Below are 20,367 nucleotides of genomic sequence, written 5' to 3'. Positions count from 1 at the left end.
TATTCCACCAAAAAGAGCTCAAGGCCCAGATGGCTTCACAGGGGAATTCTACCAAACTTTCAAAGACTAGATTGTTCTATTGATCTATAAATTCTTTCATGGTATTAGATATCAAGTAAAGCTACTTACTTTTTTTAGATAAAGCAAGTATCACTTTTATATTTAACTCTGATAAAAACAGTGTTATTCCACACCCATTCTTTTTTTTTCTTTAATTTTTTAAAAGATTATTTATTTATTAGACAGAGAGAGAGAGAGAGAGCACAAGTAGGGGGAGAAGCAGAGGGAGAGGGAGAAGCAGATTCTCCACTGAGTGGGGAGCCCAATGTGGGGCTCAATCCCAGGTCTGGGATTATGACCTGAGCTGAAGGCAGATGCTTAACTACCTGAGCCACGTTTAACTACCAGGCACCCCTACATTCCTGATACAACAGAAATTCATAAATATTTTTTCAATGGAATAAAATCTAGAAGCACTTCCACTAATATTAGTAACCAGTTAATGTTGTTCACTCTCTCCTCTATTATTCGTCATTTTACCAGAAGTATTAGCCAATTCAATGAAAAGAGAAATTTATTAATGGCATAGGGATTAGAAAAGTTGATGTAATATTATTTCTATTTGCAGATAATATGAAAGTGTACCTGAGAAAAAAGTACCTGGAATACTCTAGAGAATCAGTGGTAAAAATAACTCAAACATATTTCATTAAAGAAGCAGACAATTAAATTGCCATATATAAGTCAATAGCTTTAATTTATACAAATAATCAATTAGAAGATATACCATGGTAGAGAAAACCTCATTAACAATAGTAAGAAAGAAAATATAAAATACTTAAGAATACATTTAACAAAGAAATGTGCAAAACTGATATGAGATAAGCTTTCAAACCCTCATAAAAGGCACCCACGGAGACTCTAACAAATGGAAAGACAACCCTTGTTTTTGATAGAAACACTCATCCTAAAGATGTCAGTTCTCCCTAAATTAATTTTTAAATTTAATGCCATCTCAATAAAAATACCAACATACTTTATGGAATTAGACGGATTGGTCCTAAAGTTCATATGGAAAAATAAACATTCAAGAATCTCCAAGAAAACACTAAAAAAGGAAAGCTATGGTGGAGGGGCAGCCCTACCATACATTAAAACACACAATAGTGCCTCTATAATTAAAACAATGTGGAATTGGCTTATGAATAGGCACACCAGTGGAATAGAATAGAATATCCAGAGATAGGCCTAGATGAAAATGGAATAGAATTTGGAATATGATAAAGGTGGAATCTCAATACACTGGGACAAAAGTGGACTTTTAAAATAAATGGTGCTTGGATAACTAGAGAGCCATGTGGGGGAAAAAGATAAAATTAGATACTTACCACCATATAGAAGAATAAACTTCAAATAGATTAACAATCTAAATGTAAAAAATACTGTGCAGTCCTAGAGGCAAATATGGGTGAATTCCTCTTTAGCCTGGATAGAGGGAAAACTTTTTAAGCTATGGCTCAAAATCTGGATGCAATGGAAGAAGAGATTGAGAAATTTGACTACATAAAAAATTTTAAAACATAATTTCTGCATGGCAAAAAGAGCCATCATAAATAAAATTAATTGGCAAATTGGGAGAACATATTTGCAACATAAATAATAGACAAAAGGTCAAAATCAAAAATTTAGGGGCAGAATATGAGAGAGTGTTTTTCCTTCAGAAATTACACTTACGATTCTGCAGTTTGATTTTGTTTTCTCAACAGTAAAATTTGTGTTTAACACTCTCAAATACAAATAAAACTACCTCATTCTTTTTACTCCATTCATAGTAGAGCATTCGACACTGTGCCCTAGTTAATGAAATGCTTTGCTTTTGGGGTATTAATTGATTTAGCACAAATCTATTAAGCACCTACTATGTGTCAGTCACCACATGATACCTTAGAAAATAATAAGGAAAAAGTAACTTCTCCACTCATGGAGCTGATTTTTAAAAATTTTTTAAAGTTTTTATTTTAGTTCCAGGTAGTTAACACATAGTGTTATATTAGTTTGCGGTGTACAATATAGTGATTCCGTAATTCCATACATCACCCAGTGCTCATCATGACAGGTGCACTCCTTAATCTCCATCACCTGTTTTACCCACCCACCCCCAACTACCATCAGTTTGTTCTCTATAGTTTAGAGTCCGTTTCTTGGTTTGAATCTCTCTCATTTCCCCCCTTTATTCTGTTTCTCAAATTCCACATGAGTGAAATCATATGGTATTTGTCTTTGTCTGACTTATTTTGCATAGCATTATACTCTATCTCCATCCATGTCATTGCAAATGGCAAGATTTCAATTTTTTATGGCTGATAGTGCATGAGGATTTCTTTTTTTCCACATCCTCACCAATACCTGTTGTTTCCTATGTTTTTTTTTATTTTAGCCATACTGGCTCATCATGTGAGGTGATATCTCATTGCAGTTTTATTTCCCTGATGATGAGTGATATTGAGCATCTTTTCATGTGTCTGTTGACCATCTGTATGTCTTCTTCAGAGAAATGTCTGCTCATGTCTTCTGCCCATTTTTTAATTGGGCTATTTTTTAGGTGTTGAATTTTGTAAGTTCTTTATATATTTTGGTTACTAGCCCTTTATCAGATATGTCATTTGCAAATATCTTCTCCCATTCCATAGGTTATCTTTTAGTTTTGTTGATTGTTTCCTTTGTTGTGCAGAAACTTTTTATTTTGATGTAGTCCCAATAGTTTATTTTTGCTTGCCTCAGGAGATATATCTAGAAAAATGTTGCTATGTCCAATGTCAGTCAGATTACTGCCTGTGCTCCCTTCTAGGATTTTTATGGTATCAAGGTCTCACATTTAGATCATTAATCTATTTTGAATTTTTGGGTATGCTGAAAGAAAGTGGTCCAGGTTCATTCTTTTGCATGCTGCTCTTCAGTTTTCACACCATTTGTTGACAAAACTGTCTTTTCCCCATTGGATATTCTTCTTGCTTGGTTGAAGATTAACTGACCATATAGTTGTGGGTTCATTTCTGGGTTTTCTATTCTGTTCCATTGATCTGTGTGTCTATTTTTGTGCTACTACCATACTGTTTTGATCTCTGCAGCTTTGAAATATAACTTGAAGTCCAAAATTGTGATGCCTCCAGCTTTACTTTCCGTTTTTAAGATTGCTTTGGCTATTTGGGGTCTTTTGTGGTTCCATACAAATCTTAGGATTTTTTGTTCTAGTTCCATGAAAAATGCTGGTGGTATTTTGATAGGGATTGCAATAAATGTATACATTGCTTTGGGTAGTATAGACCTTTTAACAATATTTGTTCTTCCAATCCATGAACATGGAATGTCTTTCCATTTCTTTGTGTCATCTTCAATTTCTTTCATCATTTTAAAATAATTTTTAGAGTGTACTGTGAAAAGACCTGTAGGTCTTTCACCTCTTTGGTTAGGTTTATTCCTAGGTATCTTATTATTTGGGGGGCAATTATAAATGGGATTGCTTTATTAATTTTTCTTTCCGCTGCTTCATTATTGGTGTATAGAAATGCAACAGATTTCTGTACATTGATTTTGTGTCATGTGACTTTACTGAATTCATTTAACAGGTCTAACAGTTTTTTTGGTGGTCGTTCAGGTTTTCTGTATACAGTATCATGTCATTTGCAAATAGTAAAAGTTTTACTTCTTCCTTACTGATTTGGATTCCTTTTATTTCTTTTTGTTGTCTGCTTGCTGTGGCTAGGACTTCCAGTACTATGTTCAATAAAAGTGTTGAGAGTGAACATACCTGTCTTGTTCCTGACTTTGGGGGGAAAGCTCATTTTTCCCCATTAAGGATGATGTTAGGTGTATCTAATGTGGCCTTTATTATGTTGAGGTATGTTCCCTCTAAACCTACTTTGTTGAGGGCTTTTTGGTGGGAATGCAAACTGGTGCAGCCACTGTGAAAACAGTGTGTAGTTTCCTCAAAAAGTTAAAATAGAACTACCTTTCCATCTAGCAATCGCACTCAAAGAGTACAGAAACACTAATTCAAAAAGATACTTGCACCCTGATGTTTATAGCAGCATTATATACAATAACCAAATTATGGAAACAGCCCAAGTGTCCATTGACTAATGAATACGTAAAGAAGATGCGGGGTGTGTGATAGATATATATATATATCTATATATAGATATATATATATTTCACTCATATGTGGAATTTAAGAAACAAAACAAACAACCATGGGTGGGGGGGAAGAGAGGAAAATGAAGAAACAGACTCTTAACTATAGATAACAAACCGATGGTTATCAGAGGGGAGGTGGGAGGGGACTGGGTGGGAGTTAAGGAGTGCACTTGTGATGAGCACAGGATGCTTGTATATAAGTGTTGAATTGCTAAAATGTACACCTGAAATTAATATTACACTGTATAATAACTATAATTTAAATTAAAAACTTAAAAAATTAAAAAAAGAAAAAACCTTTGTTGAGGGTTTTTATTATAAATGGATGTTGTACTTTGTAAAATGCTTTCTCAGCATCTATTGCTATGATCATATGGTTCTTATCCTTTCTCCTGTTGATGTGTTGTATCACATTGATTGATTTGTGAAAATTAAACCACCCTTGCAACCCAGGAATAAATCCCACTTGAATGTGATGAATGATTTTTTTAATGTACTGGTGAATTCAGTTTGCTAATATTTTATTGAGAATTTTTTCACCTATGTTCATTAGGGGTATTGGCCTATAGTTCTCTTTTTCACTGGTGTCTTTATCTGGTTTTGGTATCAGGGTAACACTGGCCATGGAGCTGATATTTAAATAGTAAGGACAGACAATAAGAAAATACATATTCCAGTATAAGAATCCTCTCTTGCCCTTTATAGTCCACCCTAGCTGCTATTCTATATTTCCTTCAAGATTGAGATATCAGGTTATCCTACCTGCTTCCATTCACATTTCTGGTAGTCATTACATACTCACTTCCCAATCAGATGATTTCTGACCTACCATGTTACCAATACATCTTTGGTCACCGCCAGTGACCTCCAACGTGAAAATCCTAATGGATGTTTATCAGTCCTCATCTCATCGTAGTTAAAATCTCTGCAATCATTGACACTTGGTGACACTCTCCACTCCCTTCTTTTATTTCCTCTTAGGCTACTATTCTTTGGTATTCCTTGATGAAGACTGAGCAGCCAAACTCTTCCCACCAACTCTAACCCCATAGATCCAATTGACTGCTACACTTTTCCACTGGAATATCTTTGATGCATCTCAAGTTCAGTGAGGGTATAAATGAACTCATTTTCTTTCATGTATTTCTTTCTCATAGTTCTCAGTCCCCTATTTGTGCTAACTAGTTTACAAAGATAGCCTCTGATGAATGATGACTCAGTTTACAGCTTTATGTAGTTATTTTTTCGCAGTGAATATGGGTTAGCTTTATGACCAAAGAATAAAGAAGTGATGATGTGCCATTTCTAGGTCCAAGCTTTAGGAAAACCTGGAAGCTTCCAGTTTCACCCTATTGTGAGCCTTGAAGTTCTCCTACCCTATTGTAAATAAAACTGGAGAGCCAGAATAGTGAGGGAGAGGCTCTGAGACTGCACAAAAAGAGAGAGGCCTAGCAATCTCAACTGAGTCTGGATTTCCAACTATGCCCTTCCAGTGACCCAGATCTGTGACCCACATCTGTGTACATAAATTCTGGTAGATTTCCAGACTAGCCAAGCCCTTGGATGACTGATGACTCAGCCAATATGAAGTGGAGCAGAAGAAACAACCAGCACATAATCCAGTATCAAGTGGAGTAGAAGAAACACCCAGCACATAATCTAAGAGGTAATAAAATCGTGGTTATTTGAAGCCACTATTTATGCACCACCTTACCCAATGCCCACCACCATACAACCATACAATAAAATCCTTTTCTCCATTCCGACAGACATCTGCTCAGCCCTGCCCGTAGTGGCGTCTTTTTATCGCATTAGGCAGGATACTCTACAGCTTCTTACTCTTCCCATGGAGGTTCTTTTTAATGTAGATAGGCCTCTAGCCATTCTTGCCCACACCTAACTCTCCAACACCACCACATGCAGTTTCATGGTTCAATTCCATCATTAATCTCTATTATAGGTATGTTTGTTTTTTATTTAAGTTTTATTATATCACTCCTCTGTCATACATAGTGATTCCACAGATACTTATATAACAAAAATTCCAGGTGTGTGGTACTGGAACCTGTAATTGTATCTAGAATATACATTCTCCATATAGAGGCATTTATTACATTTTGGCCTTTTCCATGGTTTTTATATACTCTTTCTGTCTGTGTGTGCCCTTATTTTCCAAATTCAAGTGACCTTAGATGGACTGGATCAGTTGTCCAAGTTGCAGTATACAAACTGCTACAGCTACTTTACTACCTACAGGGTTCCAGAGACCCATCCCAGACTCTACCTTTGACTCTTAGACCCTATATTGTATGCCCAGTTATTCCTGAATTAGTTTTCTATTGCTGCTGTGGTGAATTTCCACAAGCTTGATGACTTAAAATATCCACAAATTTATTCTACTACATTTTTGGAGGTCAGAACTCAGAAATGCTCTTATTGGGCTAAAAATCAAAGTGTCAGTAGGGATGTGTTCTTTCTGGAGGCTCTAAGAGGCAATCTGTTCCTTTCCCTTTTTCATCTTCTAGGGACCTTATACATTCCTTGGCTCATGGCCCTTTTCTCCATATTCAAAGCCAGTAGTGAGCATTTTCAATTCTGTCTCTTCTCTGACCTCTGCTTCTGTGGTCTTCTCCTCTGAATCTGACTCTGAGCCTCTTGCCTCCCTCTCAAAAGGACTCATATGATCACATTTGGCCTACCTGGATAATTCAGGATAATCTCCCCATCTCATGATCCTTAACTAAACCATACCTGTAATGTCCCTGTTGTCACATAAGGAAATATATTCCCTTTTGGGGATTAGGACATGGATATCTTTGGAAGCCCATTATTTAGTCTACCACAGCCCTCAATCTTAACCCTCCCACCTCTATGTCCTGACCCTTCAAACTGATCATTGACAGAATTATTTGGCATCAACACAGCATTGCTGTTGAACAGTGCACTTAAGATTCTCCCAATATGCATGCTTTGCAACTAGTGGTAAAATCTCCAAAATAAGTCTAAACCTTCCCAGACTCAGCTTTGGTTTCAGATACCCTAGCCCAGTTACAGTTTCACATGCCTAGAAAGGGAGTTTGGACAGAGTCAGTGGAGGGTAAAATGACTAGAATTGGGGTTCATACCCAAGGAAGAGACATTTATGAGAAACAAAGGGATGAGTGCACAGATGAGAGTCATCTCACACTGCTTGACAGAATCAGGGAAACCTTCAATGGAGAGAAAACGTAGGTTCTGCGAGGTGAAAATGGAATACTGACAGATATTGAAGAAGTGGCAGATAGCAGAAAGGAGTTCTTGGAAGGGGAACAGCATGTGAAAAAATGCAGAGATAAAAGAGAGTGCATCTGATTCAGGAATCCTACAGGGTAGTTAATAGAGCTAAAGGGAGAAAAAGGAATAGCTCCAGGTGAGATGGGAAATAAGGGAGAGTGGATTGAGAGAGACAGTAAGAATTACAAACATTTAATGCATGTTGGACAGTATGCTAATAGATTTACATGCATTTCCTTCACTAAATTTTCATTAATTAGCCCAAGTGAGCATTTTTATAGATATGACAAAAGTGGATGCGTTAGGTCCAGACTTGAAATTCCAGCCCAGCTCTGCCTAAAATCAAAGGCCATCATCTTTTCACAAAGTCAGTGCTGCTTAAAGTCTGGCATGTGATCCATGATTGGTGCCCAACAGGTCATTACTAGTACATGGACAAAATTGTGTTTGTTGTTTAACACTAATATATTTGTCTGTTATTTTAAAAATAAGATTTAATGCATATGTAAGCCTTTATGGGGAAATGAACAAAAGCATTTCCAGAATATAACCCAAGGGGGAACTTGCATAAAATCCCCTCTATCCCTTTCTTCCCCTACCGCTCTTCCTAGTTCTACCTATAATAATTCCCACTCCCTTGTAAGGAAAGCAGCACCAGGAATTGAGGTTCTTTTATTTTCTGATCACAAAATCAGATCCCTAAGCCTAATGGTTTATCACTTACATGAATCCGGTGTTAAAAATTGATTGGATGCATGATCCTGCAAGAAGAAACTAGGAGTAAGCACTTGTCTGCATAAAATTTGTAAGAGATTGAAATATCCAAGAAAAGCTCTCAGAGGGAAAAATAGAAGCCAGTGGGATTAAGAGATTGTTCAGTTGGAGAGTAAAGAGAGGAAATGTAAGAAGCTAGAGGAGGAAACAGGTGATTTGAGAGTATATATACACCTAATGGAGACAAACCTATTTTAAATGAGTAAACCCTGAAACCTATCTCCCCCTTGAAATCTTCAGGACAGCCAATATATGTTCCTAATGATTTGGTACAAGGAAAGAGGCACAGATCAGTCCCCTAGGTTCCCTTATAATGAACATGTGTTTTAGGTGGAGCTCACAAGCTCTCAGGGGCTTCTCCCACAGAAGTGGTCCCAGATGAAGACCTGATCTTCCTGTGTTGCACCAGTACTAGCAAGTAGGTAGCATTCTACTCATCACCAGATAGACATTTATTTGGATAAGTCTTGCCAGAGCCTCTAGAGACTCTTGGGTACATGCACATGTAGGTACATAGTGTTCTTTGAAAGAGGACTTGGGTTAGTTGAAAACGTATATTGAAAACTCAGGGCAGCCACTAAAAAAGTGAAAAAAAAAGAAGTATAATTGATATGCTGAGAGAAAGATGAAAAACTGAAATCATACAAAATGCTTAATTAAAATCAGACAAGGTAGAAAAAGTAAAAGCAAAGATAGATAAAAAGTAAAGGGATTGGAGGTCAGCATCATGGTGGTATAAGACATCCCTCCTTTGTCTCCCTTTTAATAACTAAAATTCATCATTCATTCACAAACAAAACTACTCTTGTGGGAGTTGTGGGATCTAGCACCATAGGCTAAGGGACCCAGATAAGTCTCACCAACCTGTGTAATTAGGCAGACAGAGCTTGGTAGGGGATGTGGAATCAGCAGGAGCATTTGAACAGTCCCCATTCCTTCTTGACTACAGTTGGCAAATTCTTGGAGACTGCTGACTTAGGCAGATACCTGTGGATAGATGAGAGGCTTCCTGAGGAGCACTTTCAGCACCTTGTCAGAGAAAAAATAATACAAGTTTGGATTCACTAGAGAAGTAAAAGGAAATTGCCAGTGCTACCCCTCCCCAAGGTGGCTTAGGAAGGAGACCCAATGGCCTCTACCACTGGGAAAGAAAGTGCAGTGAGTGAGTGCCTGGCTTCCACCCAGGGTATGTAGGAACTCATGCCTGGCAGGAGGGAGGAGAATGAGAAAGAGGCAGATAAGAAAATTAGAGCATTTTTAAAATTTAAATTCAATTAATGTATAGTGTATTATTAGTTTCAGAAGTAGAGTTCGGGGGGGAGGAGTTAAGATGGCGGAGGAGTAGGAGACACCTTTTTCAGCCGGTCCCCGAGTCGAGCTGGATAGGTACCAGAGCAGCCTAAACAACCACGGAACCAGCCTGAGACGCAGGAAGATGCATCTGGATCTCTACAAATGAACATCTCCAGCGCTGAGTATTGAGATACGAAGCGGGGAGCAATGAAACCATGCACAGATATCGGAAGATAAACGGAAGGGGGAGGGAGCCACCGCATTCGGGCACCGGGAAGCGGTAGCCACTTTCACGGGAGAGCAGGCGGGGCTCCCGGACGGCACCCGCAAAACAGCAGACTGAGACCTTGAGCTGGGTGCGCGCGCCACCAGGCATCTCGAGGAACACCGGAATCCCGGTGCGCTCACTGGATCCAGACTGAGACCGGGAGCTTCCGGAGCACGCACGGGGCAGCTGGCAGCTGGCGGCATTAGAAACAAAAAGGACAGAGATGCACCGGCCCTGGAAGTGAGGGCTGGGACGCCTGGTGTGGGGTGCACATCCCGGGATGCTGCAGGGTTGAGCAGCACCAACAGTAACAGAGTTAAAGTGGCTAGAACATTAGTAGAGAATGGGCCGCAATCCCTCTGTTCTGTGACAGAGGCTGAAATTCGACCGCTGCTGCTCTGACTCTCAGAAGAGGCCCAGCAAACCGCCAGGGAAAGCCGCCAGAGAACAAAAGCCTGGAAATACCGGCTCAGAGAGTACCCATCCCCATCCCCCCTCGCAGGGGACGCAGAGACTCTACCCAAACAGGGTTGCGTGAGTATCGGCGCGGCAGGCCCCTCCCCCAGAACACAGAAGCCAGGCTGAAAAATCAAGAAGCCCACAACCCGGGCGCCTGGGTGGCGCAGTCATTGAGCGCCTGTTTTCGGCTTAGGGCGTGATCCCGGCATTCCGGAAAGGAGTCCCTCATCGGGCTCCTCCGCTGGGAGCCTGCTTCTTCCTCTCCCACTCTCCTGCTTCTGTTCCCTCTCTCGCTGGTTGGCTGCCACATAAATAAATAAATAAAATATTTAAAGAAGAAGCCCACATCCCTAAGATCCCTATAAAACAAGGGGCACGGCCTGGGACCCAGTCAATAATTTGGGCTCTGGACAACCCCGCAACCTCTCCTCATCAGAATGACAAGAAGGAGAGCCCCCCCCCAGCAAAGAAAAGACAGTGAGTCTGTGGCCTCTGCCACAGAAATAATGGATATGGATGTAACCAAATTATCAGAAATGGAATTCAGAGTAACGATTGTCAAAATGATGAATAGAATTGAAAAAAGTATTAAAGAAAAGGTTAAGGAGACTAGGGAATCCCTAAGGACAGAAATGAGGGCGAATCTGACAGAAATTAAAAATTCTATGAGTCAAATGCAGGCAAAACTAGAGGCTCTGACGGCCAGAGTCACCAAAGCAGAGGAACGTGTTAGTGAATTGGAGGATGGGTTAATAGAGGAAAAAACCAAAATAGAAGCTGGTCTTAAAAAAATCCAAGCCCACGAACGTAGGTTACGGGAGATTACTGACTCAATGAAACGATCCAATGTTAGAATCATCGGCATCCCCGAGGGGGTGGAGAAAAACAGAGGTCTAGAAGAGATATTTGAAAAAATTGTAGCTGAAAACTTCCCTCATCTAGCGAGGGAAACAAACATTCGAGTCCAAGAGGCAGAGAGGACCCCTCCCAAGCTCAACCACGACAAACCTACGCCACATCATGTCATAGTGCAATTCGCAAATATTAGATCCAAGGGTACAGTATTGAAAGCGGCCAGGGCAAAGAAATTTCTCACATACCAAGGCAAAGGCATCAGTATTACGTCAGACCTGTCTACACAGACCTGGAATGAGAGAAAGGGTTGGGGGAGCATTTTTAAAGCTCTTTCAGAGAAAAACATACAGCCAAGGATCCTTTATCCAGCAAGGCTGTCATTCAGAATTGATGGAGAAATAAAGACATTTCAGAATCGCCAGTCACTAACCAATTTTGTAACCACGAAACCAGCCCTACAGGAGATATTACGGGGGGTTCTATAAAAGTAAAAAGGCCCCAAGAGTGATACAGAACAGAAAGTCACAGCCAATACAAACAAAGACTTTACTGACAACATGGCATCATTAAAAGCATATCTCTCAGTACTCAGTCTTAATATTAATGGCTTAAATTCTCCCTTTAAACACCACAGGGTTGCAGATTGGATAAAAAGAAATGACCCATCCATTTGCTGTCTACAAGAGACTCATTTAGAGCCCAAAGATGCATTCAGACTGAGAGTAAGGGGATGGAGTACCATCTTTCACGCAAATGGACCTCAAAAGAAAGCTGGGGTAGCAATTCTCATATCAGATAAATTGGATTTTAAACTACACACTATAGTTAGAGACACAGAAGGGCACTATATTATTCTTAAAGGAAGTATTCAACAAGTGGATATGACAATTATAAATATATATGCCCCCAACAGGGGAGCAGCAAGATACACAAGCCAACTCTTAACCAGAATAAAGAGACATATAAATAAAAATACATTAATAGTAGGGGACCTCAACACTCCACTCTCAGAAATAGACAGAACACCCTGGCAAAAACTAAGCAAAGAATCAAAGGCTTTGAATGCCATACTTGACGAGTTGGACCTCATAGATATATATAGAACACTACAGCCCAAAACCAAAGAATACTCATTCTATTCTAATGCCCATGGAACATTCTCAAGAATAGACCATGTTCTGGGACACAAAACAGGTCTCAACCGATACCAAAAGATTGAAATTATCCCCTGCATAATCTCAGACCACAACGCTCTGAAGTTGGAACTCAACCACAAGGAAAAATGTGGAAGAAACTCAAACACTTGGAGACTAAGAACCATCCTGCTCAGGAATGACTCGATAAACCAGAAAATCAAAAATCAATTTAAACAATTTATGGAGACCAATGAGAATGAAAATACAACGGTCCGAAACCTATGGGATACTGCAAAGGCAGTCCTAAGGGGGAAATACATAGCCATCCAAGCCTCACTCAAAAGAATAGAAAATCTAAAATGCAGTTTTTATATTCTCACCTCAAGAAGCTGGAACAGCAACAGAGGGACAGGCTTAATCCACTCACAAGGAAGCAGTTGACCAAAATTAGGGCTGAAATCAATCAATCAGAAACCAGAAGTACAGTAGAGCAGATCAACAGGACTAGAAGCTGGTTCTTTGAGAGAATCAATAAAATTGACAGACCACTGGCAACACTTATCCAAAAGAAAAGAGAAAGGACCCAGATTATTAAAATTATGAATGAAAAAGGAGAGGTCACGACGAACACCATTGAAATTGGAAGGATTATTAGAAATTTTTATCAACAGCTATATGCCAATAAACTAAGCAATCTGGAAGAGATGGAATCCTTCCTGGAAACCTATAAACTACCAAGATTGAAACAGAATGAAATTGATTTCTTAAACAGGCCAATTAATTATGAAGAAATTGAGTCAGTGATAAACAACCTTCCAAAGAACAAAACTCCAGGCCCAGATGGTTTTCCTGGGGAATTCTACCAAACATTCAAAGAAGAAATAATACCTATTCTCCTAAAGCTATTTCAAAAAATAGAAACAGAAGGAAAGCTACCAAACTCATTCTATGAGGCTATTATTACCTTGATCCCCAAACCAGGCAAAGACCCCCTCAAAAAGGAGAATTACAGACCGATTTCCCTAATGAATATGGACACCAAAATCCTCAACAAGATCCTTGCTAATAGAATCCAACAGTTCATTAAAAGGATTATCCATCACGATCAAGTGGGATTCATACCTGGGATGCAAGCGTGGTTCAATATTCGCAAATCAATCAGCGTGATACATCATATCAACAAGAAAAGACTCAGGAACCATATGATCCTCTCAATCGATGCTGAAAAAGCATTTGACAAAATACAGCATCCTTTCCTGATTAAAACCCTTCAGAGTGTAGGAATAGAAGGTACATTTCTCAATCTCATAAAAGCCATCTATGAAAAGCCTACTGCAAATATTATTCTCAATGGGGAAAAGCTGGAAGCCTTTCCTTAAGATCAGGAACATGACATGGATGCCCACTCTCGCCACTATTATTCAACATAGTATAGAATTCCTTGCAACAGCAATCAGACGACAAAAAGGGATCAAAGGTATTCAAGTCAGCAAAGAAGAAGTCAAAATGTCTCTCTTCGCAGATGACATGATACTCTATATGGAAAACCCAAAAGAAGCCACTCCCAAACTATTAGAGGTTATAGAGCAATTCAGTAACGTGGCGGGATACAAAATCAACACTCAGAAATCAGTTGCATTTCTATACACGAATAACGAGACCAAAGAAAGAGAAATTAGGGAATCCATCCCATTTACAATAGCACCAAAAACCATATGTTACCTTGGAATTAACTTAACCAGAGACGTAAAGGGCCTATATTCTAGAAACTATAAATCACTCTTGAAAGACATTGAGGAAGACATAAAAAGATGGAAAGATATTCCATGCTCATGGAACGGAAGAATTAACATAGTTAAAATGTCCATGCTACCCAGAGCAAATCTACACTTTCAATGCTATCCCGATGAAAATACTGAGGACATTTTTCAAAGAACTGGAACAAATAGTCCTTAAATTTGTATGGAACCAGAAAAGGCCCCGAATCGCCAAGGAACTGTTGAAAAGGAAAAACAAAGCTGGGGGCATCACAATGCCGGATTTCGAGCTGTACTACAAAGCTGTGATCACAAAGACAGCATGGTACTGGCACAAAAACAGACACATAGACCAATGGAACAGAATAGAGAGCCCAGAAATGGACCCTCAGCTCTTTGGGCAGCTAATATTTGATAAAGCAGGAAAAAACATCCGGTGGGAAAAAGACAGTCTCTTCAATAAATGGTGCTGGGAAAATTGGACAGCTACATGCAAAAGAATGAAACTTGACCACTATCTCACACCATACACAAAAATAAACTCCAAATGGATGCAAGACCTCGATGTGAGACAGGAATCCATCAAAATTGTAGAGGAGAACATAGGCAGCAACCTCTACGACATCGGCCAAAGCAACCTTTTTCATGACACATCCCCAAAGGCAAGAGAAACAAAAGATAAAATGAATTTATGGGACTTCATCAAGATTAAAAGTTTCTGCACAGCCAAGGAAACAGTCAGAAAAACTAAGAGGCAGCCCACGGAATGGGAGAATATATTTGCAAATGACACTACAGATAAAGGACTGGTATCCAAGATCTACAAAGAACTTCTCAAACTCAATACACGAGAAACAAATAAACAAATCAAAAAATGGGCAGAAGATATGAACAGGCACTTTTCCAATGAAGACATACAAATGGCTAACAGACACATGAAAAAATGTTCAAAATCATTAGCCATCAGGGAAATTCAAATCAAAACCACACTGAGATACCACCTTACGCCAGTTAGAATGGGAAAAATAGACTAGGCAAGAGACAACAATTGTTGGAGAGGATGTGGAGAAAGGGGATCCCTCCTACATTGTTGGTGGGAATGCAAGTTGGTACAGCCACTCTGGAAAACAGTGTGGAGGTCCCTTAGAAAGTTAAAAATTGAGCTACCCTATGATCCAGCCATTGCACTACTGGGTGTTTACCCCAAAGATACAGACGTAGTGAAGAGAAGGGCCATATGCACCCCAATGTTCATAGCAGCAATAGCTAAATCGTGGAAGGAGCCGAGATGCCCTTCAACAGATGACTGGATTAAGAAGTTGTGGTCCATATATACAATGGAATATTACTCAGCTATCAGAAAGAACGAGTTCTCAACATTTGCTACAACATGGACGGCACTGGAGGAGATAATGCTAAGTGAAATAAGTCAAGCAGAGAAAGACAACTATCATATGATTTCTCTCATCTATGGAACATAAGAACTAGGATGATCGGTAGGGGAAGAATGGGATAAAGAAAGGGGGGGTAATCAGAAGGGGGAATGAAACATGAGAGACTATGGACTATGAGAAACAAACTGAGGGCCTCAGAGGAGAGGGGGGTGGGGAAATGGGATAGGCCGGTGATGGGTAGTAAGGAGGGCACATATTGCATGGTGCACTGGGTGTTATACACAACTAATGAATCATCGAGCCTTACATCGGAAACCGGGGATGTACTGTATGGTAACTAACATAATATAATAAAAAATCATTTAAAAAAAAAGAAGTAGAGTTCAGCGATTCACGAGTTGTATATAGCATCCAGTGCTCATTACATCACATGCCCTCCTTAACGCTCATCATCCTGTAACCCCATCCCTCACCCCCCACCCCTCCTGCAACTCTCAGTTTGTTTCCTATGGTTAAGAGTCTCTTATGGGTTTTCTCCCTCTGTGATTATGTCTTGTTTTATTTTTCCCTCCCTTTCTCTATGCTCCTCTGTTTTGTTTCTTAAATTCCGCATATGAGTGAAATAATATAATTACTTTTCTCTGATTGACTTATTTTGCTTAGCATAATACCCTCTAGTTCCATCCATGTCATTGCAAATGGCAAGATTTCATTTTTGATAGCTGAGTAATATTCCACGGTGTGTGTATGTGAGATAGATTATATATATATATATGGTGAGTGCCTATATATATATATATATAGGTGAGTGTATGTGAGATATTCCATGGTGTGTGTATGTGAGATAGATTATATATATATATATGGTGAGTGCATATATATATATATATATATATATATATATATATACACACACACACACACACACACATATATATATAATTACATCTATTTTATCCATTCAACTGTCAATAAACATCTGGGCTCTTTCCATAGTTTAGCTATTATGGACATTGCTGCTATGAACATTGGGGTGCATGTGCCCCTTTGAATCACTACGTCTGTATCTTTGGGGTAAATAGCCAGTAGTGCAATTGCTGGGTCATAGGAATATCTCTATTTTCAAGTTTTTGAGGAGCCTCCATACTGTTTTCCAGAGTTGCTGCACCAGCTTGCATTCCCACCAACAGTGTAAGAGGGTTCCCCTTTCTCCATATCCTTACCAACATCTGTCATTTCCTGACTTCTTTATTTTAGCCATTCTGACTGGTGTTAGGTGATAGCTCATTGTGGTTTTGATTTGTATTTCCCTGATGCCTAGTGATGTTGAGCATTTTTTCATGTGTCTGTTGGCCATTTGGATGTTTTCTTTGCAAATGTCTGCTCATGTCTTCTGCCCATTTCTTGATTGGATTTTTTGTTTTTCGGGTGTTGAGTTTGATAAGTTCTTTATAGATTTTGGATACTAACCCTTTAACTGATAAAATATTTGCAAAAATCTTCTCCCATTTGTTAGGTTGTCTTTTGATTTTGTCAAATGTTTCCTTTGCTGTGCAAAAGCTTGTTATCTTGATGAAGTCCCGATAGCTCATTTTTGCCTTTGTTTCCTTTATCTTTGGAGACATGTCTAGCCAGAAATTGCTGCAGCAGAGGGCAAAAAGGTTGCTGCCTGTATTCTCTTCTAGGATTTTGATGGATTCCTGTCTCACATTTAGGTCTTTCATCCATGTTGAGTTTATCTTTGTGTATGGTGTAAGAAAATGGCCCAGTTTCATTCTTCTACATGTGGATGTCCAATTTTCCCAACACCATTTGTTGAAGATACTGTCTTTTCTTCATTGGATTTTCTTTCCTACTTTGTTAAAGATGAGTTGACCATAGAGTTGAGGGTCCATTTCTGGGTTCTCTATTCTGTTCCATTGATCTATGTGTCTATTTTTGTGGCAGTACTATACTGTCTTGATGATTACACCTTTGTAATAGAGCTTGAAGTCCAGCACTGTGATGCCCCCAGCTTTGGTTTTCTTTTTCAACATTCCTCTGGCTATTTGGGGGCTTTTCTGGTTCCATACAAATTTTAGAGTTGTTTGTTCCAGCTCTGTGAAAAATGTTGGTGGTACTTTGATAGGCATTGCGTTTGATATATGGATTACTTTGGGTAGTATAGACATTTAAACAATATTTGTTCTTACAATCCATGAGCATGGGATGTTTTTCCATTTCACTGTGTCTTTTCTAATTCCTTTCAAAAGTGTTCCATACTTTTCTGAGTACACATCTTTTACCTCTTTGTTTAGGTTTATTCCTAGGTATCTTATGGCTTTTGGTGCATTGTAAATGGGATCAATTCCTTGATTTATCTTTCTGCTGCTTCATTGTTGGTATACAGATATGCATTGATTTTATATCCTGCCACTTTGCTGGATTTGTGTCTCAGTTCTAGCAATTTTTTGGTGGAGTCTTTCAGGTTTTCTACATAGAGTATCATGTCGTCTGTGAAGGGTGAACTTTTGACTTCTTTGCTGATTTGGATGCCTTTTATTTCTTTTTGTTGTCTGATTGTTAAGGCTAGGAATTCCAGTACTATGTTGAACAACAGTGGTGAGAGTGGACATCCCTCTTGTGTTCCTGACCTTAGGGTAAAAGCTCTCAGTTTGTCCCCATTGAGGAGCTGTGGATCTTTCATATATGGTCTTTATGATGTTGAGGTATGTTCCTCTATTCCTACTTTATTGAGGGTTTTTATCAAGAAAGGATGCTGTATTTTGTCAAATGCCTTTTCTGCATCTATTGAGAGGATGATGTGGTTCTTATCCTTTCTTTTATTAATGTGGTGTATCATGTCAATTGATTTGCAGATGTTGGACCACCCCTGGAGCCCAGGAATAAATCCCACTTGGCCATGGTGAATAATCCTTTAAATGTACTGTTGGATCCAATTAGCCGGTATCTTGTTGAGAATTTTTACATCAACATTCATCAGGGATATTGGCCTATAATTCTCCTTCTTAGTGGGGTCTTTGTCTGGTTTGGGGATCAAGGTAATGCTGGCCTCATAGAATAAGTTTGGAAGTTTTCTTTCCATTTCCATTTTTTGGAACAGTTTCAGAAAAACAGATATTAGTTCTTCTTTAAATGTTTTGTAGAGTTCCCCTGGGAAGCCATCCAGCCCTGGACTCTTGTTTGTTGGGAGATTTTTTGATTACTGATTCAATTTCTTTGCTGGTTATGGGTCTGTTCAGGTTTTCAATTTCTTCCTGTTTCAGTTTTGGTAGTTTATATGTTTATAGGAATTTATTCGTTCCTTCCAGATTGCCTAATTTGTTGACATATAATTGCTCATAATATTCTCTTATAATTGTATTTCTGCAGTGTTGGTTGTGATCTCTCCTCTCTCATTCATGATTTTGTTTATTTCGGTCCTTTCTCTTTTCTTTTTGATAAGTTGGGCTAATGATTTATCAATCTTGTTAATTCTTCAAAGAACCAGCTCCAATTTTTGTTGATCTGTTCTGTGTTTTTCATTTGTATGTGATTGATTTCTGCTCTAATCTTTAGTATTTCCTTTCTCATGCTGGATTTAGGCTTTATTTCTGTTCTTTCTCCAGCTCCTTTAGGTGTAAGGATAAGCAAGACTCTTCTTGCTTCTTGAGGAAGGCCTGAATTGCCATATATTTCCCTCTTGGGACCACCTTTGCTGCATCTCAAAGTTTGTGGACTGTCCTGTTTTCATTTTCATTTACTTCCATGTATTTTTTAAATTCTTTAATTTTCTGATTGACCCATTCATTCTTTAGTAGGATGTTCCTTAACCTCCATGTATTTGTGGTCTGTCTTTCCCAAATTTTTCTTGTGCTTGATTTCAAGTTTCATAACAGCGTGTTCTGATAATATTCATGGTATGATCTCTATCTTTTTGTACTTTTTTTTTTTTTGAGAGAGAGAGAGAGAGCGCATGAGACAGGGAGGGGACAGAGGGAGAGAGAGAATCTTAAGCAGACTCCACCATCAGTGCAGAGCCTGATGTGGGGCTTGGTGTCACGACCCTGAGATCATGACTTGAGCTGAAATCAAGAGTCAGACGCTTAACTGACTGAGCCACCCAGGCGCCCCTTTCTGTACTGGTTGAGGGCTGATTTGTGACCCAAAATGAGATCTATTCTGGAGAATATTCCATGTGCAATGGAAAAGAATGTGTATTCTGCTGTTTTAGGATGAAATGCTCTAAATATGCCTATTAAGTCCATCTACTCCAGTGTGTTATTCAAAGTCCTTGTTTCCTTGTTGATCTGCTTAGATAATCAGTCCATTACTGTGAGTGGGATGTTAAAATCCCCTACTATTATTGTATTATTATCAATGAGTTTCTTTAAGTTTCTTATTAATTGATTTATGTATTTGGCTGCTCCCAAGTTAGGAGCATAAATATCTACAATGGTTAGATCTTCTTTTTGTATAGACTCCTTTATTATGATATGGTACTCTTCTTCATCTCTTATTAGAGCCTTTGGTTTAACATCTGCTTTGTCTGATATGAGGGTGGCTACTCCAACTTTCTTTTGATGTCCTTTAGCATGATAGATGGTTCTCCACCCCCTCACTTTCAATCTGGAGGTGACTTTGGGTCTAAAATTGTTGCAGAAAAATAATCAGACCAGCGAGAAACCAAGTGACACTCAGAGAAGTAGGAGAACTCGGGTTTATTTTATGCTGGTGGACCCAGATGAGCTCACACTCGAAATTCTCAGCCCTGGACAGCGGAGTTGTAAAGCTTTTATAGGGGAGTGCAGTGGATCAGGTTCTAAGGGCTATGCTGACTGCTGGTAGGTGGGTTTAAACTGGGGATCAGGGTTAGGGGGCTGCTTTAGGCTGGAACAGTAGTGAAGGGAGCCTGTGGCGGGAAGCCTGTTTACAGAAGCAGAAATGGCTTGTTATCTCTTACTCCCAGCGGGGCTTCTGGTTAT

The sequence above is a fragment of the Ursus arctos genome, chromosome X (assembly GCF_023065955.2).
Source record: "Ursus arctos isolate Adak ecotype North America chromosome X, UrsArc2.0, whole genome shotgun sequence".
Taxonomy (NCBI): domain Eukaryota; kingdom Metazoa; phylum Chordata; class Mammalia; order Carnivora; family Ursidae; genus Ursus; species Ursus arctos.
The sequence above is the reverse complement of the archived record's forward strand: the minus strand, read 5'-3'. Positions refer to the sequence as shown.